At 43.7% G+C, this 27,366-nt stretch overlaps 1 protein-coding gene across 2 annotated transcripts in view; it reads right to left on the bottom strand.

The window, feature by feature from the left end:
- Positions 1-27,366, bottom strand: part of EVA1C (eva-1 homolog C) — a 350,955-nt gene that overhangs the window by 135,371 nt on the left and 188,218 nt on the right. Inside the window, exon 1 of one of the 2 annotated variants that reach the window (XM_069204030.1) lies at positions 8,679-8,744. The exons of the other annotated variant lie outside the window; for it this stretch is intronic. The gene's annotated coding sequence lies outside the window, so the exon portion shown is untranslated. Of the gene's footprint in view, positions 1-8,678; positions 8,745-27,366 lie in introns of those variants that run through there. 2 annotated transcript variants of the gene reach the window in all.

Below are 27,366 nucleotides of genomic sequence, written 5' to 3'. Positions count from 1 at the left end.
AGTGGTTGATCAACCAACTATTTGTTTCGATGAGAACCTTAAACTCAAGTTCTTTTATTTTATAGATTCATGACTGAAATTGCCAATTGTGGCTTGGACCAGCTCAGTGATGAGGAAGGTTTCCTTCACCTGAGATAAGCTGATATCACCTATAAATCTTTAGAATACCTTATAATTTCAACTAGATTGAAACAATTTTTTTCAATTTTCAGGTTGCTAGACATACAGCAGTATCCTGAAGAGACTCTCAGCTTGACTCCATAAAGTTGAAAAGTCAGCATAACCTCAAGGGTGTCTATTGTGAACATATGTCTAACTTCAAATCAAATATTTTGTATTAAACTAGTAACCTCTACATCATTTATGAAACCTTGGGTTTTTGTTCATGCGTAAATATTCATATGGGTCCGCCGTTTATGTTTATACTTATAGGTAACTGATCAATGTCTTGCAACCCCAATTACTTTGATACACACCATACTGAATCACAATTAGTTGTGAATGACCAGTGCACACTCATTTCTAATTGCAATTCAGTTGGGCCAGTTTTGGGAGGGGAATGCACCCTGCATGGCAAATGGGCATGCACCTCGGCCCTGAGTGACTCAACTGCATGTGAAACTGGTATCCTGATTTTTGTTGGCAAAGTCCGCAAGTTAACCTAGAGTGTATGCTGAGTCATAGTGACTCCAAAGTCCAGTATCTGTGATCAGGAGGATCACATCACAAATGCCCTCTTTGTTGACATGGAACTATTGACCATGGGATATATACAATAATGATGTTTGTGAATTGATGGTTCTAAGCAGGCTTTTGTTCAGGGGAGTGCAGCCTAAATGCCCTATTCATGTTAAGTTCTACCCTAATGTGACAGCCATATCCTTTTGTTGACATCCCATACATGCATGTATGTTTGGTGTGGTTGTCAGCAGCACTCTATATTGTGATGAGAGCCTGACAGCTGTGACCAATGGGATAGTGCCTAGATTTGACATAGCACAAAATGTGGAAGCGATACAGCTTCCCTGGACAGTGGAAGTGTACTGCCTGTACTCCTTAAGCTGAAGGGAGGAGACAAAGATACTGAAATTAGGGCAGATGGAGAGATGACTGTCCTTAGAAAATATAACCTTTTTGGCAAAGAGTTTATAATTAGTCCTTTCTGAGCATTGACATTTGGTGGATAGGATGGAACGAGGGTTAAGTCAGGAGATTTTGTTATTAAGCGTCAATTTGTTTATAGGCAGGGCCTGCACTTTTGTCTTTCCCTCATTGTTACTTCAGGTAGATTGATGTCAGCCAAGTACAGAGACTTCACACTTCATTGTCCACTTGTTTTGGATACTCATGCTTGGAACCAGCATCATCACTACCTGCTGTGAGAGGATTCACCTTGCATAAAGGCTGTCTGCACTACAGCCAGAAAATGACATTAGAAAGGGAACTACTCAAGCTGGTTTCAGAACCTTAGACAGTAATCCAGTTCACCTGTCAGGAAAATGATTACAAATGTGGAACACTTTGTTTTAGTTCAAAGTACCTATTCTCCACAGAGTGTTTGAAGAAAGAAAAGGAAAGTGTCTGTCCCTGTAGGAGAAGACCGTCCACGAGGAGAAGTCCAGCAGTGTTCTTAGCATGTGGAGCACTCAGAAGCTGACTTGCCGGGAGCGCAACCAGCTCTGACCCGAGTAGAGACCTGGCCTCCCTGCATGACTCGTGGTGAACTGCATGAAGTATCTACAAATCCAAAGTAACAACAAGCTAACGGGCACCCCTGCAGCATACCAAGAGTGAGATTTATGCTGCTGCTCCCTCGACAAGAGGTGCAACCACCAAGAATCCAAAAATCTGCACTAGGAGGCGGCTTGCCCCATAGCATAAGCCCATCTATGCTAAAAGTCCAAGCATCCTGAAAGAGAAATGAGGATAGTACCCACAATCCTGCTCTGCTGATGAAGATACTGAGGGTGCAGGAGTGAGGAGCGTATCAACCAATTTCACACCAAGCTGACTAACAGCAAACAGGCAAAAGGGGCCCTGCAATCTAAAGACTGAGAGACTGTATCTTGAACTTTAAAATGATAAGCATGCTGTTAGGAGAATTAGGATTGCAAGATTGAACTCTTTTGCTCAAGATCTAAATGAAATGACCTATGGGTTACCCATGTTAGTGGCTTGCATAACCTGACAGCGAACTGTGTGCTTGATGATTGTCTTTGACCCTTGATCTCTGTCAGCACACTTCAGAGGTTGGGGTACACCATAGGAGTGGGGATACAGCACTAGAGAAAGTGTTAACTTGACTAAAGCCTGTAGATGGAATTGTAGAAACGTGTACCCAGTTCCCCATGACTGTGTGTAGTATTTAGTTTTGCTATTCATTGAGTACTTCTCTTCTAATTAAGACAAGCATTAGCTGGACAGTGAGGTATTTTGTCTGTTGTTTGATTATTTGAGTTCTGAGTGTCTGCTCCCTACACCTCCCTGGTGAAGCCTTGGATTCCTCGTCAAATACTGAAAAGACTGACCCCAGGACACCTACGACAAACAACCCCAACCACCATAGTGGTTGCCCAGTAAGTCCTGCTTGCCCTGTGGCCCACAAACAGGATCTAACAGTCATTAAACTAATTTTCGGAGTCAGAAATGCTTTATTGACTGCACAATTGCTTTGTATATCTGGACCGATGTTTCAAAGCAATATGTTCTTAATGTTCAGTCTCTTGAAGTTAAATTTCAACATCCTGCAGTGCACCCCGATAAATTCTTAAATATCCAAAACATAGTCCCCAAGTCAGCCATACTACCTAGCTCCTCTGCGTCTGGTACAAATATGACAGAAAAACTCACTAGGAGAGGCTCCTGGTGCTGAAGAAAACCACTTTAAAGAGATGGAAGAAATGGCACTAGTTAAACTCTGTGATACTGAGGGTCTCCAAGCTGATGCTGCAAGAGCAAAGAAAAGCATTGGCCTCTTTATTAGAATCGATTTCTCTAAAAGAAGACTTTGCACTGCTAGGTGATTTTAATTTTTATTTAGAAAATTTACAAGATCATGACACTGAGTCAGTAATTGACACACTATTGTGCCTTGGTCTTTCTCAAAAAGTTGTAGATCTGACTCATACTGTAGGGCATACCCTTGATGGTATTTTCACTAATAACCCTGGCATCCTGAACACATCCATTCTAGTAGTAACCTGAACTGATCTGTTTGATATTCTTATTTTTTTACGCCCTCTGCTAATAAGGCTGCACATCAGTCGTATAGTTTAAATGCTTGGCATAAAATTCAGACCACTGATCTTGACTCCTTACTAGGACACGTATGACCAGTTCTTGCAAATGACTTAGATCAAATGTCTGAGGATTATTCATCTTGGTTGAAAGCTGTTGTAAATACTCTAGCACCCCCTAAAATCATAACCAGTTAAAGGAACAAATCATCAGCACCTTGGTTTAGTGAAAACCTTAGAGCCCTCAAACAGGGCTTTCGTAGGCAGGAACGGTTATGGAGGAAGGACTACAACCCCCTGGAGAGACAAAAAATATGAACAATGCATTGCAGAATACTAAAATCAGTCTCTGAAGTAAAAATCAATTTACTTTGCCAAGCGAACTGAACAGGCGAAGAACTCCACCAAAGAAATATTTCAGACAGCTATGAGGCTCAGTTCTACACCCACTAGTAAGGTTGAATGTGTTAGTAAGTCCTTTTGCAACTCTCTTGCCAATTTCTCCCCAAAAAGGTCAAGGACATATTTGACAAGTTTGCTTCAATTAATTCTATGGTTCTCATAGATAGCAGTACCATACCAGCTGCTTCATCCATTTCAATGCTGGAGGAATTTGCATACTTGACCTCAGATCAAGTAAAACGAACCATCCTCACTAACAAATCTGGGTCTCAGTTTGATCCTTGCCCACCAGCTCTAATACAAATGGTACTGGATCCAGTCATTACCATCCTGACTATAATTTTTAATCAGATGTTTAAATCTGGCTCCTTTCCTAAAGTCTGGAAGTCGGCTTCTATTCTTCCCTTAATAAAAAAACAGTCTGAACCCCTTAGACACCGATAACTATCGGCCAATCTCTGCCTCCCATTTCCAGACAAAATCATGGAGAAAGCCATGAACCAGCAACTGGCCTCTTTCATAGAAAGTAATCACTAGCTGGATGATACTCAATTTGGTTTTTTTCAATGGCCACAGTGCTGGGACTGCATTGATTGTGACCACTGATGAAAAGAGCTCTACTTTGGATGGAGGAGGCAGAGCAGCTCTTATCCTCTGTGACCTGGCCGTGGCCTTTGACACAGTAAACCATGACCTTTTGGTTGACCGGCTACTCAAGCTTGGGATCAAAGGTACAGCGTTATCACTGCTCCGCTCTTTTCTGTCTGAGCCTGTGCAAAAGGTCTCTTTGGGGGAATTTACCTATGAGCCTTTCTCTCTGCCTTGCAGGGTTCCACAAGACTCTTCTTTGAGCCCATCCCTGGTTAATCTCTATGTTACGCTGCTTGCCACTCTAATCAAGTCATTTGGGTTTTCGTTGGTTTCACATGCACATGGCACCCAGATTGTTGTCCTCCTCTCAAACAACAATCAGCCCTCTGGGAGACTTTTGGAACTGAATTTCTGCGGTTAGCAACTGGATGAGCAACAACTGTTATAGATGAACTCCTCCAAGACAGAAGTTCTTTTATTAGGGAACAACATCTCATTCTGGTCCCCCTCGTGGTGGCCACATGATCTTGGAGTTTTACCCACATCAGCCAAGAAGGTAAAGAGCCTGGGTTTCATTCTTGAGGAGAAACTCACCTTTAAAAACAAAGTAAATGCAATCATCTCCTCTTCTTTTTATATGTTAAAAATCATAAGGAAGATCGTGCAGTTCATTCCTCCTGATTTACAGAAAATAGTGGTCTCTGCCCTAGTCTTGGCCATGGTAGACTACTGCGATGGCCTGTAGCAGAACCTGCAAGCCAGCTCGTTAAATAAATTACAAATCTTGCAGAACTCTGCAGCTCGACTGCTGTTTGTCATCTCTAAGTTCCAATGCATGGCTTTGGCCCTTAAGAAACTTCATCGGCTTCCTGTTAAGCAACGTATGACCACCAAAGTGCTATGTATTGCTTTTAAGGCCTTCCATGGAACTGGCCCAGACTATTTGCACAGAAGGTTTAATTGGTATCGGCCTATTAGATCCTTGCGTTCTTGCTCTTCTAACAATGTTTTGATTCCACCTTTTAAGCACTCTTTCTGGGGTGGCAGAAGCTTTGTTAGATGTATGGCTTTGCAATGGAATAGCCTTCCAGCCAAACTCAAATCTGCCACCTCTTTACTAACTTTCAGAAAGATGCCTAAAACATGGCTTTTTAGCTCTTAGCCGTGCTTGGCATATTGTTGCAATAAACCTATTTACTAGTTTTTCTGCATTATGGCTAGATGTCTTTCCCTCTTTGTTCACACAGGGCAAGCCGCCCCTGGGCATTACAAGTTTCATCATCATCATTAAAAGTTGAAATGATCAACTGGATTCAGGTTAAAGACATGTGGGTAAGGGAATACTTGACAGGGAATAAGATGCAGAGAGGAGGGTTAACTCCCCACAATCACAGAGTATTCCTCACACATTAAAATGAGCACTTAAAAACTATGACTTCTGACAGCTTCTAACCATTTTGGTAGTAATATCCAGCACACTAGAATCAAAGCAATGTGTTTAGGTGTATACAACTGCACCTACAGACCTGACACAGCTACCCTACACTCTGGTGAAATGAGTGGGAAAATGTCTACCTACACTTTTGAACTTCTGTCTTAACTGGACATTTTACCATCTCAATCAGCACAGCAAAGCTATTACTGATCTATTTGTCATGCCCTTCACAATAAACTATAAAACTCTACTCATACACCCAACACTACATAGATATGCTATATATTTGAATATTGATATGTCACGAAGACTGAGGCATATTTATAGTCCCCTAGTGCCACCTTACGCCACATTAACATCATTATTCTTGACACTAATGTGGCCTAACGAGGTCGAAATCCCCACGCCGTATTTACAGAGTGGAGCAATGCATGCATTGCGCCACTCTGTAACCCTTTGTGCTATATTATGCCTGCGCCAGGCATAATGTATGCAAAGAGGGCATCCCCCCCTTAGGGGAGCCAGAAAAATGGCGGAAGAAAATCTGTGAGATTTCTTGGTGCCTTTTTGTACGGCACTTTTAATGTCTGCTCAAAAGCAGGCGTTACAAGGGCTTCCATTCTTTAGAATGGGTCCCTATGTACTCTGAAGGAGCAGAGACAATATTTTGGTGCTACTCCTGCAGAGTACAGCAACAGCGTCATGAAAAATGAAGCTACTGCCCCCTACCCTGCGCCATGGTGCACCGTATTTTAAATACGGCGCACACATGGTGGCAGTAGGGGGGTGTTTATGGGCGCAGGGAAAGTGGCGCTCTACTCTGTGCAGCACCACTTTCCATAAATCTGCCCCTAAATCTTTAATAACGCCTCAACTGTGAAGCATGTAATGCCACACAGAACATAGCACACACATCCAACACAGCAGAGATACGACACTTCAGTGCCAGTACTCATCAAACAGAACACTGAATGTACATTAAACACAACATAGACATGTCACATAATGGGGCACCACCATCCACACAATATTATGCACTGATATATACCGCACTTCTCTCCTATGACAGAGTACAAAAATGCATAACTCTGATCACACATACAACAGAGCCTGAATGTGCAACTAACTTGATACAAAGGTGTGTTACTACAAAAATGCAGTTTGTGAATACCAAAAAGTAGTAAACTTGCTAAAAAGTGCATGTTGCATTTGTGAATTAGGTCCTGAAGGATAATGAGAGGAGTAAACATCTCTCTCCTACTTTGCCTCCTCTATCATTCACCCTTCTAGAATGAGCTTCTCTCTCAAAACATAGGGTGCATTGTTTTCAAGCATGTGACAGGAACTATTTGGTGAACACAGAAGCAATATTGAAAACAATTATATTCATGTTTTACAGGTTCAGATCACAACAGTCCCATGGAAGGTTATTAACACTCACAGATATGTAAGCATCTGATACACATATGTTGACTCCTGTGGAACCAGTATAACCTGATGTGCTCATTGTGGGATATATGGAAGGCTGTTAATATATTTAAGCACCCGATAACAAATTCTAGCCCTGGAGAAGCTCTATTTGAAAGAGCGAAACAGATCGCCTGTTTGTTTGTTGTGTTGCTCAGGACTACATTATCCAAAAAAAGATCACTGTCTCAAGAGCTTCCCCAACAACTCTATGAACTCCTGAGAAACATCACAAGTTAATCTATGGTTACTAGGTGGTGCCTGCTCTTGTTATATCATTCTGAAGGTCAGGCTGAGGACAACCAGCCCTTGAAGGTGGGCACAACACGACAGAGTGTTAATTGTGTATGGTGAGGTGCATAGGCTGTGAGTTGTCCTGTTGAAGTTTGCACTATTATGCACCCTTGTAGTCCTTCTTAAATATAGTACAGTCATTGAATTAACTAATCCGGTCCTGCTGATGTAAATGCTACCTTATTTGTTGAATATCTTTGAAAGTATACGTTACTTTGCAGTGCAATAGTAATAAATTGTCACTACACTTTTTTTTTCATTTTGGTACACCTTGTGGTACTCCACTCATGTTACCTAGCAGCAACCTGTGGGACTGCAGGTTTATGCTTCTCACATTTGGGACTCTTAGTAATAGATTGAGGTAGAGCATGCTTGTGCTGCCCGCTCTTGGGACACCTAGAAACAGTCCGCGCCACAGCAGCCTTGTGCTGCTCAAAGCACCTAGCATTGACAAAGCCAATAGATCTGGCTTTAATGTGCTAACACATGTAAAAAACATTTGTGCATGCTTGTGTTTGCATGCATTGACACATTAAAGCCAGGCCTATCGGCTTTACAATACTTGTTTACTAGGACTATGACGAGATCAATAATTCTAATAAATACAGTCCCCAAAAATGTAACTAAAAGTTTGAGAAAGTTACACACAGCGCTGAAACGTAACCCACTTATTTTGCTGGCATGGTTCAGCTCACCCTGATATATTAATTTTGACATAATTTGTTGTACGCACTATGGCTAACCGCAGTAATTAGAACCTTGGAAGATCTGTTTCAAGATCAAACGCTGACATTTCTTCAGCAATTACATCAGCAATTCAGTCATAACCAGAAGGAATGTGGGACCTGTCCTCGGCTGAAGGGGTGCACGAAGCTCTTACAATCATCCCCTTACAATCACTTCCACAGTGAGGGCCGAGTCACAAGAATACACTGGCGTACATCTACGACGTGCATGTTAGTCCACAATTTTGAAACTCCCATAATCCCCAGAGGTATGCTGGGAAAACTGTGGCTTTTGAAGTTTGCTCTGGTATGTGCCAGCTATCCCTAACCTTACAACCGTGTACTTTACAGCAAAAATAAGCAGACGGGGACAGCAATGAATTTGCAATTGCACAGTTATTATTTATTATTATTTTTATCCTTCACCTGGATTTTATTTTTTCACGCGAAGCACAGTCAATTCCTTCGACCTCCGAAAAAACTGGGGCGCTGTTTGGGGCACTTTGACAAATTTATTGTGCCACTTACCTGTTTGAAGTAGTCGTAAGGTTAGAAGTCCAATAAGTGTGCTTTGAAATCTCTGTATCCAAAAAGATTTTGTTGAAATACTAGAGGAACAATGAAGAACAAAAATAATAAATACAAACACTTGTTTCTAGGATATGAAACTGAGAGTACAATTAGAAAATTCAAAGGACGTAGTTGGTTTATATTTTAGCATATACATGTTTAAATGTCAGTAGAACTATATATGTTTCAAAATGTCTGGACACTAGAAGAAAATCTATAAAAATGCCCCCTTGTGCATAGAAAGTCTCATTATGGTTTTATCGTTTTTACCATCCACTCTGTGATTCTCCTCCAGGTCTCCAACAGAAGTCCCAAGAGTGATCTTTTTTCTTTTCTTTTGCAGCAGTAGCCTCTTCGCCTTGTACAGGCGGCAGCTGCCTTATCCCACCGTTGTAGACATAGCAGACCTGCAGCTACCAATCCTTCAGTTCCAGCACAGCTCATATAGGGATAAGTGACAAAGAATTGATATCCTTAACGTTCAAGAGAAATGATGTCCAGGATGCTCAAAGAATATCCCTTCCCTCTTTGAACCCTATCTCCTTCACATTATCCACGACAAGGATGTCTGGCGCTGCAAAATAGTCTTGTGTGCGCCACATCACCTAGGAAAGAGGCCATTTTTTAAACTGTTGACTCTAATTTGATGCCTTCTACTAGTAGCATCATAAGGCTCTTGCCTTACTTTGGAATTATGGGTGAGTAGCTCTGCTCATTACTCACAGAAGGCTATGAAGCAAGCAGTCATAACATCCGTCTTAAAGAATGCATTGATTCATGCGACTGACTTATCCAACTTACTTGCCAAGCTCCTTGAGTTGAGCATCAAAGAATAGCTCCAAGAATTTGTTGACTCTCACAATCTTTTGGATGCTCTCTTGGGAGGTATGACTGTGATGGGACATCAAAGTAGCGTGATCCTTACATACGGTAATGGCTGCATCACAGCCGGTAGCAAAAATGTCTGTGTCCATATCAAAATATTGAGATATATGCAAGACTGCAGCAGTGAGAGTGCTGGGGGACCGGAAGGTACTGATATGTACAACATTCTGCATCAATACAGACATAGCATAACAAGCATCCCCAGGCAGCTGGTCACAAGCTCATTGTGCCCCCATTGAGAACTCTATGGCAATAAACCACAAACAGAAGGCAGCAGTCTGGAGAACAGGGAACACAAAGAGAACAAGAATGAGGTTACATGACCAATGAAGCCTCAGACATAGGAACAAGAAATACATATAAGATAAAAAGAGAAAAACGCCCTCAGCATAATACAGCACACTTAAAGGTGGGATACGGAGACATAGATGCGAGATCCATCTATAAAGGCTGAGAGCCACATCAACTGCTTCTTTTTAGGTGCATCCTGTGGAAAGTCCCACCCATCCTCAGGTTGATAAACTCCAAATAGCACCAATACAACAACTTCATGACATAGGGTAACTTTAAACGCCAGCAACTCCTTCAATTAATGCACCAACAGGTTGGGCCTGATCTCACCTACAGTAAGTGATGTGCTCGCAAAGTCTAGCTAAAAAACACAGTTTAAACCTCAAGCTTTCACTCACTTGCCAATTGATTTATTTGCTTACCCATCAGCATTACAACCAGGTCTAAAGGGGTGATGAAATGCGATCGGTACGCAACAGGAGTTTGTGTAGGGAATGGAATTCAGAATGTTGAGGGAAACACTGCATCCCTGTTATTTTCTTCTGACTAATTTCGGCAGTTCACCTGACAAAATTTGTCCAGGGCAAATGTGCAGATAGCTCAGACAGAAGAAAGAAGGTGTCATAGGCACCTCGTTCTATATGTAATTCCTGATTTTCCTCTACAAACTCAGAATTAGTTATTTTCTGCAGCAGGTGCCAGCACACACATTGCCACCTTGTGTCATATGATATTGGTTCCCTTTACACGGTCACAGAGCCAATAGCACATGGCGGAACACAATGTGAGTTGCAACCCTCTGCAAAGAGGGGGTTTACCCCCCCATGTTTGGAGTCTCTGCGCAGTTGGTGTGCGTTACCGGTTTTGATACCTTCTGAGGACAACAGCCTTAAACCAATCAATCAATCAATCAATCAGGGATTTGTAAAGCGTACTACTCACCCGTGAGGGTCTCAAGGCATTGAGGAGGGGAGGGGGAGAAGGTGGAGAGGGGGAAGTGCTGCTATTGCTCAAACAGCAAAGAGAAGGTTCCTGAAGGTAAGGAGGTCTTTGGTCTGGCGCAGGTGGGTGGGAAGAGTGTTCCACGTTTTGGCAGCGAGGTGTGAAAATGATCTACCTGCGGTTGTAGTTCTGCAGACTCGTAGGACGGTTGCGAGGGCGAGATCAGCGGAGCGGAGATGCCGGGTCGGGGTGTAGAAGGAGAGTCATTTGTTGAGGTATTCTGGTCCAGTGTTGTGCAGTGCTTTGTGAGCATGGATGAGGAGTCTGAAGGTGATTCTCTTGTTGACTGGCATGTTTTTCAGGTCGTCTGTGATGTGGCAGTGGTGGGGGATGTCCAGGATGAGGCATGCATAGGCGTTCTGGATGCGTTGCAGCCTCTTCTGGAGTTTGGCTGTGGTTCCTGCGTAGAAGGCATTGCCATAATCCAGCTTGCTGCTTACGAGGGGTGTGGTCGGTGGGAGTCAGAGCGGTTCCGAGAGTGGCAGTCCACCAGGAGTCATCCCATGCGAAGGGGGTGGAGCCGAAGATAAGGACTTCCGTCTTGTCAGAATTGAGTTTGCGGCAGCTGCTCTTCATCCATTTGGCAATGGCCTTTATTCCTTCGTAGAGGAAGGTCTTGGCGGAGTCCTTGTTGAGGGAAAGGATCAGCTGGGTGTCGTCGGCATATCAGATGATGTTGAGGTTGTGGGATCAGGCGATGTTACCGAGCAGGGCCATGTAGACCTTGAAGAGGGTCGGCTGAGGGACGAACCCTGGGGTATGCCGCAGGTGATTTCGGTGGCCTCTGAGCGGAACGGGGGGAGGCGGACTCTCTGGGTTCTGCCGGTGAGAAAGGAGGTGATCCAATCTAGGGCTCTGTCATGGATTCCAGCATTGCGTAGGGTGTGGTGGCAGATGGCGTTGAATGCGGCCGTGTGGTCCAGGAGGATGAGGGCTGCGGTTTCGCCGCTGTCCAGTATGGTTCTGATATCGTCAGTGGCAGCGATGATGTCGGTTTCGGTGACATGGTTGCTCAGTGAGTGAGAGTGGGGGCTTTTGTTTGATTTGGGAGATGGTAGGTGGGATTCATAGATGTGCCTCACAAGCAATGCTCGCCACAAAGTCCCGAGCCTTCCAAGGTCCCACTCCCTCCTCTCACTCACTGACATTTTTCTAAATGCTGCCTTGTCTGCTTGATAAATATCTCGTCAAAAGTAATCCGTAATTAGCTCGTCCAGTAAATAATCCCTGATATTCACCAAACATGGATTCTGGGCTTCAGAGTAGAAAATGCTAACTATTCCTAATTACAGCTAAATCTTCAACCACTGCAAAATATTTTTAGGTCAGATATATGCCTCTAATACTCCTAGTAGTGAGCCTACAGCTCACAGAGACTACTGAATATACCTCAATAAGTGGTGGTTTTCTAAGTAAACCACTGACCATCGACCTCCACATCTGAGCTGAGCAGCTGAAGAGTAAAATACAGTTGGTGTCTAGAAGGGCCAAGCAGGGCGCGTATGTGTATTGCTCATAAACCGATGAACAACATGACATGTGGCAGACAGTACTCTGCCTCATCACCTTGCACAGAGGACTTCCCTGAATGTTTTGAAGTAATCAAAAGAGTAAGTGTGATAGCGTGCCGGTGCTTAATTTGAGTTAGGTAGTGGGTTAAAGAGGCATGAGGTGGATTGAAGACTACGCAGCCTTGGTATTCGTTAAGCTGTCATTTAATGACACCAGTCGCAGTCTGAGAAGAATTTTGGGCACCGGAACTCATTTTTTTACAAATTAAGATCATTAACATATGTTTTGGGTCTGGCTGTCAACAGTACAGTTTGTACTCTTGTCATAGCTGTGATCTGTCGCTTCCTAACGTATCATAGGTATTGCTACATTGCTTGCCTATTACTCATTTCTTTTTCTGTTGTGTTGAACCATATTAACGAAATAAAAAGATTTATAAAATTATATTTTGGGTCAGACTTCACCTTTGCCTGTGGCTTAAGCCAATAATTCGAAAGGGCATTTTAACACTGGTATTATTCCGCAAGAACTCATAATAGGTGTTATTTATTAAACTTGATAAATAACGTACCCTGTGGTATCGTTATTTATCAGGTGCGATGAATAGCACCTAAACTTTTAATCAGGGCTTATGGGCCACATCTGCAAAAGGTTTTAGAGGTCGCAAACGGAGAATCGGCTCATTTGCGACCGCTAAAAATTATTTCTACATTTGCTAACCCTATTTTGCGAGTCAGTCACCTATTACCGACTTTCAAAACAGGGTTTGCGATTCCGTATTAGGAAGGGGAGTGCTCAGGATGTCCCTTCCTAATAGCAACTCGCAGTGGTATGTGTGAATGCTTTCCGACTGGAATGCGGTTGCAAAACATTCACATTTTACCGACTCCATGAAGGAGGTGGTAATCCATTTGCAACTGGAAGGGGTCCCTTGGGGACCCCTTCCCGTTTGTGAATGTGAGCGCAGACTGCTCTTAAACAATGAAAAGAAAACTTTTCATTTTTTGTGTGAAACGCATCCTTTTGTCCTTCAGCAATCACAGACATGGTGGTCTGCTGACCCCAGCAAGCCACCATCCTTGTGATAGCAGGCCATACCCAATAGGTCACAAGCTGAGACGTGCCTCATGAATATTCATGAGGCAGGTCCATATGCGACTATCTGGGAGTCGCTAAATGTGATGACACATTTGTACATAGCAGTTTGCGACTTCCGAACTGCAAATCGCAAAAAGTCACAATTAGGAAGTCGCAAACCAAATTTCTACGTACATGTGGCCCTATATTTCTTATTGCCTGCGGCAAAGTGAACATCAGCCCTACATTAATTGAGAGTAGTTTCTATATGACAAACAAACATGAGGTGAATAGTGTATAAAAATATGTTCAATTTCCTTTATTGTCTGACACCAAGACATGCTTCAACTCTTAACATTTGTATCTTTCTTTGGCATTAATGCATTTGCTCTTAAAACAAATCCCCAGCCATCTATTCTGAGAATCGGTTTAGCCTCTACTTGAGAAAACAACTCTGCTACTTGCACGATATGTTGCTTTTCTGGTTCAATGCTGCAGCTTTCTTTGACATATTATATTAATGTGATTGCATTTCAGTGAACACAATTATTAATCTCAAAAGATTCGTCGTGTCAGGCTACCCCTTTCCTACATTACTTCCCTCAGGGCAGTATTAGAGCTTGTGTTAAATGTACAAGGAGATACAGTTAACTTTTCTCTCCGGCAAATATGTGTTAAATTACCTTTTTCTCCTTCGGAGAAGATAAAGGCAGTAAATCCTGAAGAAGGCTACGCCTTTCCACAGCTATAAAAACGATAGCTTTTTAAGCTCAGTCATTTCTTCCCTTATTATGGAAAGAAAAAAAATGATCTGATTTTATACTATCCAATTTCAGACTTGCGTGGTTGTATGTGCCACAACATCGGCTACAACAATAATCCTATTACAAGAATATCTGAGCAAAAGTATCCATACAAGAATGTCACAGCAAAAATATTGATACTGAAATATCGTGGTGGAAAGTATGTATTGGAATTCATTTATGTATTTATTTATAAAGCTTTTTATATACACTGATAAGACCTCTGAGGGCGAGAAAGTGTTTGCAAATTAATATTACTTACATATATACAAATTCAAGGCAAGAAGAAGGGGTAACGAAGTTATTCAACAAAAATAGGTGATATCTTTAAACATAACCACTTTATGAGGGTGATGGAATTGTTATTATGCAGATTTTGGAGTGTTTAAAGTGGCCACTCAATTTTGGACGTGATGCTGAAACAGTAAGGTTTTTAGTTTTGAAGGCTTCAAAGAAGGGCATTGCCCTGGTGGCTTAGTGAATGAAGTTCCATACCTTGGGGGTACCACCTGAGAATTACTTCTTAAGATTTTTTTGGTTTCTTTTTTTGGAGCCAGGTATTTGAAGAAAGAAGGCTATTGTTATTTCTCAACTTGAGATGGTAGGTTTCGGGGTGAGACTGCTTGGAGTTCCTCTGAATAAGGCTTTGTGTATATGAAGCTGGAAAGTTTGTAGATGCTTCTCACTTCAATTAGGGGCAATTTTAGAGTGAATTGTATCAGCACAATAGGGTCAAATTTCCTAAAGCCTGTGGCTATCTTGGCAGCCACATGTAGTGCCGCTTTGACAGAGTTGAGATGTACATTCAGAACTCCACAAAGGAGGTTGCATTGAAGTTGTGCTCCTTTAGCTATTGTGTTGAGTTGGAGGTTATCAAAGTAGAAGCCCAATGATATTGGCAGTTCCCACTATTTATGATTTACAGTTCAATACTGAGAAAGCAATAAGCCAAGCTTGAATTGGGATAGTGAGAGGTGAAGGTTGGGATTAGGAGGAAGTCCGTTTCTACATTGTTTTAAGTGGTACTGAAACACGCAAGACAGAGCAGTTTCAAGTACAGTTGCCACATGTTTCACGTCTTCCACAGAGGATATTTTCAGGTGAGGCTGGATGGCATCAGCCTAGATGTGAAATTAAATCAGTTGAGTGGCAACTGTGACTCCACATACAAGTTAAGGAGAGTTGAAGAGAGAATAGAACCTTGGGGGACACCTAGTGAGATATTTAGAAGGTGTTAGACCTGGTATCCTTAGGGTGGACTTGCCCCAGACTTTTTGCCTTTTACCTCCACTTTTGCAGTAATTTTATGTTGTTGTTAGGACTCTGAGCACTTTACCACTGCTGATCAGTGCTAGTGCTTCTCCCCTAAACATGGTAACATTGGTGTATCCATAATTGGCATATTTAATTTACTTGTACGTCCCTTGTAATGGGGTATACCATATACCCAGGGCCTTAAATTAAATGCTACTAGTGGGTCTGCAGGACTGATTGTGCCACCCACTTAAGTAGCCCTGTAAACATGTCTCAGGCCTGCCACTACAGACCCTGTGTGTGCCACTAACTTAAATATGTCACCCCCAAAGTTGTTACGACTCGGTCGTCCCATTTCCAGGGGGCGCTGTAAGGGGGCTGTCAGAAGCCTGGGAATCACCTTGAACACCTATCTAGAGTCCCTTGCTGACTCCTGTTTGTTTCTCTTTTCTCCATGGTACACTTGTGTAGGACTACATTTGCTTCTTGGGACTGCAAATCCCATAATGCACAGCTTGGTAGTCAGGAAAACCCGGATTCTGTTTCCCATTGTTTTCAATGGGAGAAGTCCAGTTGCTCCTTTTCACTGGATCCTCTCCTCCAGGACTTGCAAGTGTCCGAAACCACACACACCTGAAACCTCTCCTGTGCAGCCCAGCTTGGAACTGCTTATAAGCAGCCATTTCCTCAAGCTCCCCGTTGTGCATCGGACTTCAATTCCTTTGTGTTACAGACCCCTTGCCGGATGGTGTTCCAGTTTTGTTCCTGTTCTGTTCCAGCCTGATCCTGTTTCCTGTTTCTCTGCCCTGCTCCTGATTGTTCCAGCCAGAGTCTGCTCCCTACTTCTTAGCCTTGTACCTGTTTGTTTCTTCCAAAGCCTGCTCCATGTTTCTCTGCCCTGCTCCTGCCTTGTTTCAGCCTGAACCTTCTCTCTGTTTCCCAGTCCTGTTTACTGCTCATTTCCTACTCCCTGTATTCCAGTCCTGTCCTTGCCTGTTCCAGCCAGAGCCTGTTCTCAGTTTCCCAGTCCTGTCTCTGTCTGTCCCAGCCAGAAGTTTGCGCCCTGTTTTCAAGTCCTAGACCCGCCTTTGCTTCAGCCTGAGCCTGTTCCTAGTTCTTGCGTCTGCCTCTTTGTTTGTTCCCTTCTGTTTCTGTTTCTTCTTGGTTCTTTGTGTCTGGTAAGTGTTCTATCAGTCTTCACCAGTGTATACGTGTCCTCCTGTGTACTGGGGTTGGCTCCTGGTTTCCAGGAGGCAATTCCAGCCCCCATCCTTGTCCAGTGTTATACGTTGTATTTCGTGCCTAACAGTGACAGTGTGCTATTGCTGTTTTCTCAGGAATCACCACTGTGTTTCCAGCTGGATCCACAAGAGCGTGTCCTGTGTATGTAAGTACTATCCTTGTTTGTGCTCTAGGGTCCAGAGACAGAATCACTTCTGCTGCCTCCTTTCTATGGGGCTGGCAGGGTGACTATCTGTAAGAGCAAACTGCACAGAGGCATTGAGATTCCCTGTCACTGTGGGAGGTTCTGTGCCTTACTCTGTGTACAACCCCAGCGTGTTTGTCCACTAGTAATCCGTTTCCTATTTGTTCACACAAGGGTTGCTCTGCTTTTACTTTCCTGTTTCCTGTGCCTGACCATAGCTGTCCTTTCCGTGTATGCCTTTAGCTGCTCCTCTGCCCCAGTGTACTACCTCTTTAGGATATTCAGTGACCTCAAGGGGTGTCCCAACCAAAGTCCTGATCAGACCCGCCCGAAACCGTGACAAAAGTAGGCACAAGTAGTCCATAGGGCAGGGTGTTATGTAAGTAAAAGGCAGAACATGTACCTTTAAGGTTTACATGTCTTGGTAGTGAAAAACTCCCAAAGTCATTTTTCACTACCTGTAAGCTGAAATTTCAGATCAGAAAGGGATTAGCTACATCATGTTTCATATCATTGGAATGTTAATGATAGATCCTCTTTACTGGTAAAGTCGGATTTAACCTTACTATTTTAGAAATGCCACTTTTAGAAAGTGGGCGTTTTTCTGCACTTACTGCTCTGTGTGCCTTGCAGCCTGTTTGCAATACACGCCTGAGCTGGGTGACAGCTATGCTTTGTGCATTGCCTCTAGACAGCCATAAACACAGGAAGGGTGGCTGTGACAAAGGACTCATATACGTTCATCCGCATGCTGATGGGTCTTCCTGGGCAGGATGGGTGGAGGGGAGCTGACACTTACAGTTGAATAGTAAAGTACCTGTCCCCACACAAAAGGCTGATTACCCCCTGCTGGTAGTCTGGAGCCAGGGCTAGGAAGAAAGGATCTCTGTGCACTTCAAAGGCCCTTCTTTGAAGTCAACATCACTTCAAATGCACATTAATAGGCTCTGCTCCTACCAAATCAGTACACTAATGGACCTGGGAAGAGAACTGCCACCTTGCCTGGACTGACTGTTTCAAGGAACTGCTTCTCTGCTTTGCTGAGCTGCCCTGCTGCCTGCTCAGCTCTGCCCAGCTGGGGACAAGGACTGGACCCATCTCTCTTGAACCCAGAGTGACTCCAAGGGCTTGCTGGCTTGCCACCCATTCTTCTGCAGTCTCAGGGGCATCAAAGACCTCTTGTAACTCTCCTGTTCCTGTTGGACTCTGCATTTGTGAGTCCTACCCTTGCCTGAAGTGCTCCCTCCAGTCCTGGGCATCAGAAGCAGGTTCTACAGCTGATTTCTGCAAAACTCGAAGCAATGTCACCACCGTGCCAGTCGGAACTGATGCATTACCCTGCCGATGAAGAGGCTGTTCAACGACAGCAGACTCACAGCCTGTGTGGCCGGGAGATGATGCTCGGTACAGCTCAACAACACATTGCATTCATCTCCACAGAGCTTTATGCCGACGCAGGACCAGACTGCGTGGAACAGATCACTGCATCACCTTCCCATTTGCTCTTCAATGTTGACGCTGCTCCATTGTCAGTGGACCCTGCTTGGATTCTGTAGCCAGCCTACCCACCATCTTGATTGGCCTGGACTTTGGATTTGCACTGGTCCCTCAAGACCTCAAGTATTGCCTGCTAGTGACTTTTAAGCACTATTTTCAATCAATCATGCACTTATAGAGTGCGGCAAATCACCCATGAGGGTCTCAAGGCACTGGACCTGTTTGCTGCTGTGTGGGAGCCTGATCAGGTGAAAATCCCGGTCTTTAGTTCCCTTCTGAATTGCTGGAGCGATGGAGTGGTCCTGAGGTTCAGGGGGAGGTTGTTCCAAGCCTTGGCTGCCAGGAGGAGTGTCCTTTGCTGTTGACCAGGCAGATCCATGGGGTGTCTGTGAGGAAAATGGAGGCTGATCGAAGGTGTCTGATCGGTTGGTAGAAGGTCAGGCGTTTGTTGATGTATGCTGGTCCTTCGTTGTGCAAGGCCTTGTAGGCATGGGTCAGCATCTTGAACTGGTATCTCTTCTGAATTGGGAGCCTATGTAGCTTCTTGAGATTGGGTGTGATGTGGGCCCTTCTGGGTAGATTGAGTGTGAGTCTTGCCACCGAGTTCTGTATTCGCTGGAGTCCTATCAGGAGACGTGCCGTGATTTCTACGTAGACTGTGTTCTCATAGTCCAGTCTGCTGGTGATGAAGGCCTGTGTGATGGTTCTTTTAGTGTTGACTGGTAACCACCTGAAAATCTTGTGGAGCATGCAAAGGCTGCGGAAACAGGCAGATGAGACTGTTTTGATTTCTTTCTTCATGGAAAGCTTGCTATCCAGGATATTGCTGAGGTTGTGTAGATGGTCTATTAGGGCGGGGGTGCTGAGCTCCACAGTGCCACCACGTGTTGCTTCATGGTTAGGCGCTGTTCCCAAAGACGAGGACTTCCGTCTTGTCCGTGCTGAGTTTGAGACAGTTGTCTTTCATCCAGTTTGCTACGCCCACCATGCATCTGTGGAAGATAGCTTTTGTGGTGGAGGGGTTTTCAGACCGTGAGAGGATGAGATGTGTGTCCTCGGCATAGGAGATGATGTAGAGTCCATATGATCCAACAGTTTTCGAGCCCGGTAGACCATGTAGGGGGTTGGGATGAGGGACGATGCTTGGAGGATTCCATAGATGGTCTTCTTAGACTCTGAGGTGAATGGTGGAAGATGTATCCTTTGTGTTCTGCCGCTGAGGTATGAGGCCATCCATTTGAGGGCAGGGATCCCGATGTGGTGGAGTCTGTTATTCAGGTTGTGGTGGGAGAAGGCCCATGAGGATGAGGGCTGCTGTTTCCCCGAGGTCTAGGAAGGCTCAGATGTCATCGGTGGCTGTGATCAGGGCTGTCTCGGTGCTGTGGTTGGCTTGAAATCCCGATTGGGAGGGGTCCAGGAGGTTACGGTCTTCTAGGTGTTGGGTGAGTTGCTGGTTGATCACTTTCTTGAGGACTTTTGCTGGATAGGGGAGAAGAGATATGGGCCAGTAGTTCTTTAAGTTGGCTGGGTTGGCGGAGGGTTTCTTCAAGCGGGACCTCACTTCAGCATGTTTCCAGTCTTCAGGGAAGGAGGCTGCAGTGATGGAGGTATTAAGGACCTTTCTGAGTTTGTTGCCGATTGTCTTGCTTCTGAAGGTGAAGACATCGTGGGGGCAAGGGTCTGTGGGTGCTCCCGAATGCATCGAGTTCATGATGGAGATAGTGTCTTGCGTGGTGAGGAGGTTCCAGTGTATGAAACGGTGTTTGGGGTTTGTATTCGTGTGAGTGAGCTGGTTGATGCTGTCGGCTGCAGAGGGTTGGCATCTGAAGCTCTTGTGGATAGCGGAGATCTTGTTGTGGAAGAATTCAACGGGGTTGTCACACAGTTCCTGGGAGAGAGTGATGTTTTTCTCGGTGGCTGCAGGATTGGTGAACTCCTGGCGAAGAGTTCTTTGCTGTGGTTAGCGCTGGCTTTGATGCGGGCTGCTAGGGCGTTCTTCATAGTTTCTTTCATGAGGTGGTGATACTGGTTGAGGGCTGTTCTTGAGGTGGTGCAGTTTTCTGTTTTTTTTGCTGAGGCTCCACTTCCTTTCCAGTTGTCAGCAGTTGCTTTTGGTGGAGTGAGTTCCTTGGTCACAAGCTTTTGCTTGGTCCTTTGATCTTGGCTTTCTTGGCTGGGGCAATGATGTTGGTGCATTCTGTGATACACTGGGAGAGGTTCTTTGCTGCTTGTTCTGGGTCGTGTGTAAAGTCTGGGGGAGGAGGGGCAGAGGGTGTTCCACTGGTCTTTTGTTACCTTTTTCCAGTCTCTTTGCATGTATCTCTGGGGCGTTGTGCCATAGTAGGTGGGTCCTGAGATGATGAAGTGTACTCTGTGGTTGTCAGTCCAGGTGAGTTGTGCGGTGTGATTGTACCTGACTATGCTGCTGGAGGTTAAGATGGGGCTGAGCGTGTGTCCAGCGATGTGGGTGGGGTAAGTGATGAGCTGCTCGAGGCTGATGTTGCTCACGCTCTCCAGGAGGATGGTGGTGTTGGTGTCGGTGGGATCGTTGAGGTGGATGTTGAGGTCCCCTAGGAAGATGTAGTGCTCAGAGTTGATTGCGAGTGGGGTGATGAGTTCTGGGATGGCGTTACAGAAGCCGGGGCATGTTCCTGGAGGTCTGTAGGCAAGGGTGCCTCTGATGGTGCTTTTTCCAACTGGGCTCGGAGGCGGTTTATTTTCTTAGGGTGGAAGAGCCAGTAGTCCTGGAGCTGGGTGCAGATGTGTGCAGACGGACTTTCCTTTGGCGCGCCAGCGGGTGAGCACATGTTAATTTAGAGTGTGTATCTGACTTACTCTGACTAGCGTAGTGGTTCCTCCTTGTTCAGGGCGCATACTCTGACAATCAGAAACCCCATTTCTAACAAAAGGTTAGTGAGGTGGTCATATTTTTTTAATGAATTAGCTCCCATTTTCCAGGTGTGAGAAGAACTATTTGAGGGTGGCTCTATTCCGTCTCATTCTTGTGCTTAGAATCTTGAGGAGGGTGGAATCGTTCACTGTATCAAAGGCTGCCGACAGGTCAAAGAGGACAAGCATGCATGACTCGACTTAGTCAATAATGCTGAGAGCATGGTCTACTATTTTTAGGGTTGCTCTTTGTGTTGTGGCCTGGATGGAAGCCAGTATGCATTTCACTTAGCAGATTTTTTTTCAGTAATGTGGTTACTTTGTTGGGATTCAACGCAGCTCTCAAGAACTTTGGCCAAAGCGGGAAATTAGGAATCAATCAGCAATTGTCATATCTGTCAGATCCACTCCTCCTTGCGCTACTTATAAACAGGCAAGGATCTTTCCTTATGAAATTGAGGCATTAATTCGAATTGACCAGAAGGGAACAATGGAGGCAATGATTGCCTTTAGTAGTATCACAAGAATGAGTTTGGAGGAGTGAGAGGATGTTAGCTTTGGCGATCATTTTAGTCAATTTTGAGGAAGAAAGCTCTTACGATGGACCAGATTGCTGTGGCTTTTGAAGAAAAAGCACTGTGATTCTGGGGTTGTTAAGGGTTGCAAGTGGGAGAGTCCATTCTTCTTCACTTTCTCTATAAAGAAATTACATAACTGCTCACATGTTTCAATGCTTAAGGCTTGGAGAGAGTGGCTTGTATGGCAATCTGGAGTAGTCTTGTTGGTGTTTTTAGCTCGGTCAATCTCTTTTCACATGATTAAATTTCACTTTGAATATCAGTGTTCTTTATTTATTTCTCTCTGAACCTAGGTAGATGGATTTTCTGTTAATGGGGTTTGTCACCAAGTCTGCTCATGTGACCTCACAGATTTCCTGCTCTCATAATGTTCTTCTGGAAACCAGTATGATGATCTTTGGACTTTTTTACTTTTAGGTTTCGTTGGTGCCAATGAGTCGACAATAGTTGATTTGAAAATTAGAGGGCATGTCTTGTAGTACTTGTTCTATATCTGAAGGCAGCAGGGCAGTGTTTATGTTTATCAGCTCTCTTATGAACTGTTTTTTTTGGTTGCCCAGTGAAGGATATTTCAGAGGAAGGGAGTGGAAGGGTGGAAGTTTGGTGGTCAGACCAGTCAACCTGAATAGGAATGTCACTTTTAATTCTTCCTTCATTTGCAATCAAGAAATCCAGGATGGTTCCATTTTTATATAGGGGGGAATGAATAAAGCTGGCTGAGATTACTGACAACCAAAAAAGACAACAATCGAAAAGTCAACTTTCAACGAAAGTTGAAATCTCTGAGGAAGATATTGCTGTAGGACTGGATGGTAGACTGGGTGATGAGCTCAATCAGCTGCTCTACAAATAGCTTAATGCCTTTTAATGAGTGATAAATGATGCTGAGCTTAACTGGCTCCAGTTCAATCCTTTTAATAGTAATCAAGTGGCACTGAAGCTAGAAAATTGGTCAGCCATTTATAAGTTTTCATGACTGCTACCCCATCACATGTTTATTTTTTTGTAAAGTTAGGGATGGATTACTCCTGTGATACTAGGATGTCCATCACAGATAGAGATGATTCACCAAGCCAATTCTTGGTTTGGAAGTTCAGGTCAAGGTTCTTAGAGGAAATAAGATCTACAGTCTCTATACTGTGGTTTACTGCTGGCCTGCAATTATGAGGGACGCATTTGGGGGTGACATGTGGAACTGCTGAATGAAGAGGTAAGAGATTTTATTTTGGACAAGTTATCATGATGTATACCTTTGCCCTGTGCTGCAGCTGTTAGTGTTTAGAGCTTACAATGGCTGGATTGGTGTGGTTAACCTCTGCAATATTTGGTCTTGAGCTGGATTAATTTCTTTAAGTAGATTCTCAACATCAGTCACAGACAACTGCTGTTTCGGTCTTTTAGAGCTTTGTTCCTTTTTCCTGCAAGCCTATGTTTCAATTGTGAATTTGATTGGAGTGGTCGTTTGATGAAGGTTATGTTGATTAATGATAGTGATGGATTTCTCCTTCCAATTGATGTTTGTGTATTTCAGGACATTAACAAGTAGCTGTACTTCCTTATTTAGTGAGTTATGTTTTGTTAAAGGAAGAGCTGGAATTGGTGTTCAAGGGCTAGTCATAACATTTAATTAAATTGGATTTTCTTAGCCGAACCTGAGATTGGTGAGTGTGTTTCGCTGTTGGTGATTTCAATAAGGAGGCTTCAGATTCAGATTTAATGGGTGGCTGTCTGCTGCTGTGTTGTTCAAGAATGGGGAGATGAGTGGGAGCACTGCTGCTCTGTGGGAGTTCTGGTTTCAGAGAGGTGTAGTCTGTAGACTTGTAACAGATGTTGGGTGAAACATGTATGGATTTTGCAGTGACAACAGGATGGGGTGTTTAAAGGGCATGAGGAATTTAGGGGGTAGACAATTCTGTAATGGGGGTGAGATGTTACAATGGTAAGGATTCAGAGATCTCAAGGTGGAGAAGGCATCTGCTATTGTGATTGAAGAGATCAGATGGCGGCCAGGATACAAGAAGAGATTGTGTCTTTGTTAGAGTTAGATATCTTGTGGTAAAGGAGAGTTCAGCTGGTGTACATGTTATATTAGATATGAGATATGTGGTGATAGGCTGCATTATAGATTGGAGGAGAGAAATTAATGGGGCTGAGTGAGGTAGAGGAGGACGTTTTGTTTTGGAGTGGGGTGAGAAGGAATAATGTAGGTTGCCTTTTGAGACAGGCTTACTAGAGATCACAGGAAGGTTGGGAAGTGTCTATCTAATTTTCTGAGGTTTTCATCCATGCCTTGAATCAGGATTTTGACATTATTAAAAATGGAGTTTGTTGGATTAGTATAAAATACAGGACAGGGCATGATGGTGACTTTCCATCCATATGGAGCTACGAGTGATGTTCAGGTCATTCGTTAACAGAATTGCCAGCTGTGACATGCTGCGAGTGATAAAGATCAGTTTCATTGTTACCTTTTGAGCAGTAGTATCAGTTGAAAATTGATATTTCTGGGTGTTTAGGAAGTTTGAAACGTTTCGTTGCAGATTTCAAAAGGTCCGATGGGTAAATTATCTTAAATAAGTTGGGTAGTGATTTGAGTAGGTGACTAGTTAGAAAAAGGAATTTGTCTTGACCCAGGAAGGAGTGGGCTGTATTCTGACAGATCAGAAGCAGTGCCAAAAGGTGACAATTTTGCACATTAAGTATATAAACCCTGAGAGGACTAAGTACTTACTAAGCAGAAGGAATATTGGGAGGCAGAAGACAAATGTAGTTCTGAAAAACATAGTGGTATAACAACAAAGAACAGATAATGTCAGTATGTAGTCCGTAGACCGTGCTGGGTAACCACTCACCAAGACTGGTCAATTGTGCAATCCTTTGTTAAAATGGTTTAGCAGCTCTAGTATCAGGTGCACTGCAAAGATATGTAGATGTGGAGTTAAGTGAAAAAAAACTGTACTTGCCTATATATAGTTGCTGTAGCAAATCTACCATTTCTGCATGGTCATCCCAGATTTTTCACCTTTTTCTAGACCGTATTTTTACTGTTTTTTAACCCCTTCTAATCAGGAGTGAAGGGACTGTGCCCCCCCCAAACATGTTTAAATTGGCTTACCCTTATTGGCATATTTAAGTTGCCTATGAGCCCCTACTGTATGGCATAGGAAATACACCCAGGCCCTAGAAGTAAATGCCACCTGTGAATTGCAGCCCATATGGTTCTGTCCACAAGGTTCGCCTGTAAAGCATGACTTCAGGCCTACCATGACAGCTCCAGCTTTAAAAAAACAGCTGCCAAACCTGTCAAAAGAAACTTTTTTGACAGGCGGGAACAACTGCTTTTAAATTTTAATAAGTCACCCTAAATGTTGCCCACAAGCTAGGGTGCCTTATATGTAGAAGTGGAACATGTGCAAAAATAAAGTTGCCATGTTACACCAGGGACTAGCCCTCCCAAAGCTATTTTCACTGGCAGGGTTGTAGCTGGATACCTGAAAATGTCAAAGTACAAATTATAAACTTTGCGCTATAAAGTTTGACAGGAAAATGCTAAGATGATCATTCCAAAACAGTTGTTCATACTTATTTAAAATTAAATTAAGTGGTGAAGTTAGATTTGTAATAAACATTTAGGAAATGTAACTTGTATAAAGGTGCCTTTTCCCTTCCTGAAGCTCCTGGATACTAACTTGCATTAATCAATATTATTCAAAATTGCCACAGTTGAAGCACACTAGATCAAGTCATCATTGATATATTCACTGACACCTGCAATAAGCCTTGTCACCTATGGTAGTCAGGCCAACAGGAAATGTCATTCAATAATAAATGGCAAACCTTCCCATTAGGACCAGCCAGGACCTTTACACATCACTTCCTGAACTTTCAGAAAACAATCCTGTATACAGCCTACAGCAAGCACTCATCTCAATACCAGTGGCAACATTTCAAGCCACAAACACCATACTACGGACTGTTCACAATGCCTGTTGTCAATTTGGCTTGGCCATCCTCCCTCCATCAAAACCAACAAGCTGTACAGGAACTCAAGACAGATCTATTGTTTAGACAATGTATTTATAGATAAATCTTCCTAGCTTTTATGGTACGTGTCACATACTTTCTTTAAACTTGATGATGTCATGTCTTCCTGAGGGTGACTAATCAGTCATTTATCAATAAGAATGGATGTACGTCTATTGTAAAGCATTTGGAGAATTTGGTTTTGGTGCAGTTCACTGCTTTTCTATTAATCCTGTGTGTGCTGACAGAACTCAGCATTGTGCACCATTTCTCATGTGAATGTACAGGCACAGTAAGCATGGTCAAGTATCTGTGACTGTGGAGCTGTAGTAGATTAGGCATCAGTGTAGGACTATGCACTTTCCCCGTGCTCTGCTTTGCTGGCTCTGCATGCTTAGCACCATGTCCAGTCCTTCATATCATACAAAGAGAGGCCTACTCTGCCTACAGACTGGATAGAGTCCCTGAAGCTTCTGTTGCAGCCCCTGGGTTCTCTTGGCTTCCAACGTAAATGTCAGACAAGAGAGACAGTAGCCCCCATTGAGAACACCTGGTCCTGGACTGCAGTTTCTTTTCTGCCTCAATGAAGGATGTTGCTTGTACACTCAGAGTTACTGAGATATAGGCCCTGCTGTCAGAACAGCACAATGTTGTAGAAACGTATGATCACCCTCTCATCAAGGTAGCAGCACTCGAGTATGACATGTGCATAGCAACAGCGTGTGCATACTTATGGGTTTTGCAGTAGCCACATGACAGAGGGATAGGACAGTGGCTCTAGCTTGGCATGCATGAGGGAGCTGTGATGCCCTTGGGACTCCCCCATTTTATTGAGCTGTGCTATCAAAATAAAGTTTATTTTGAGCTACACACAAAGATGAAGAATAAATGTATACCTCATTCAGAGATGCTTTTTTTCACTGCACAGAACAGGGAGGAGATTTAGACACTATGGTAAACTACTCTGCTGGCTGCTGCCATAAAAGGGCTGGAATGCAGACTAGACAAGCATTGGCAAAGCCAGTAGGTCTGGCATTGGCAGCCAAGCTGTTGGCAATTCTTGTTCTGTCATGGTTTTTGAAAGTGGTTATTGTTCTGGAAGCACCCTCCTCATTCTAAAAAACTTGACTAAAGGCTATTCTTTAGGTCTCAAAAAAGCACACATTGCCACAGCACTGCCTAACACTGAAGAGAACTACTTTGCATGTGGATGTGCCCCTTGTGAAAGGGCAGCAAGCCATAAATTATTGTGAAGTCAGGCAATGGCTGATGTGGGTCAAGATATTACCCCTTGATGCACGTTAAAGTGGGTGAAAGAAAATGTACATGACACAATCAAAGACTAATGGATGAAGTCTGGCTGAAAACCCAAACAGATAAGTATGTTATATGCACAATTTTAGTAAAAT

The sequence above is a fragment of the Pleurodeles waltl genome, chromosome 8 (assembly GCF_031143425.1).
Source record: "Pleurodeles waltl isolate 20211129_DDA chromosome 8, aPleWal1.hap1.20221129, whole genome shotgun sequence".
In the NCBI taxonomy this organism is placed as follows: domain Eukaryota; kingdom Metazoa; phylum Chordata; class Amphibia; order Caudata; family Salamandridae; genus Pleurodeles; species Pleurodeles waltl.
The sequence above is the reverse complement of the archived record's forward strand: the minus strand, read 5'-3'. Positions and strand labels throughout refer to the sequence as shown.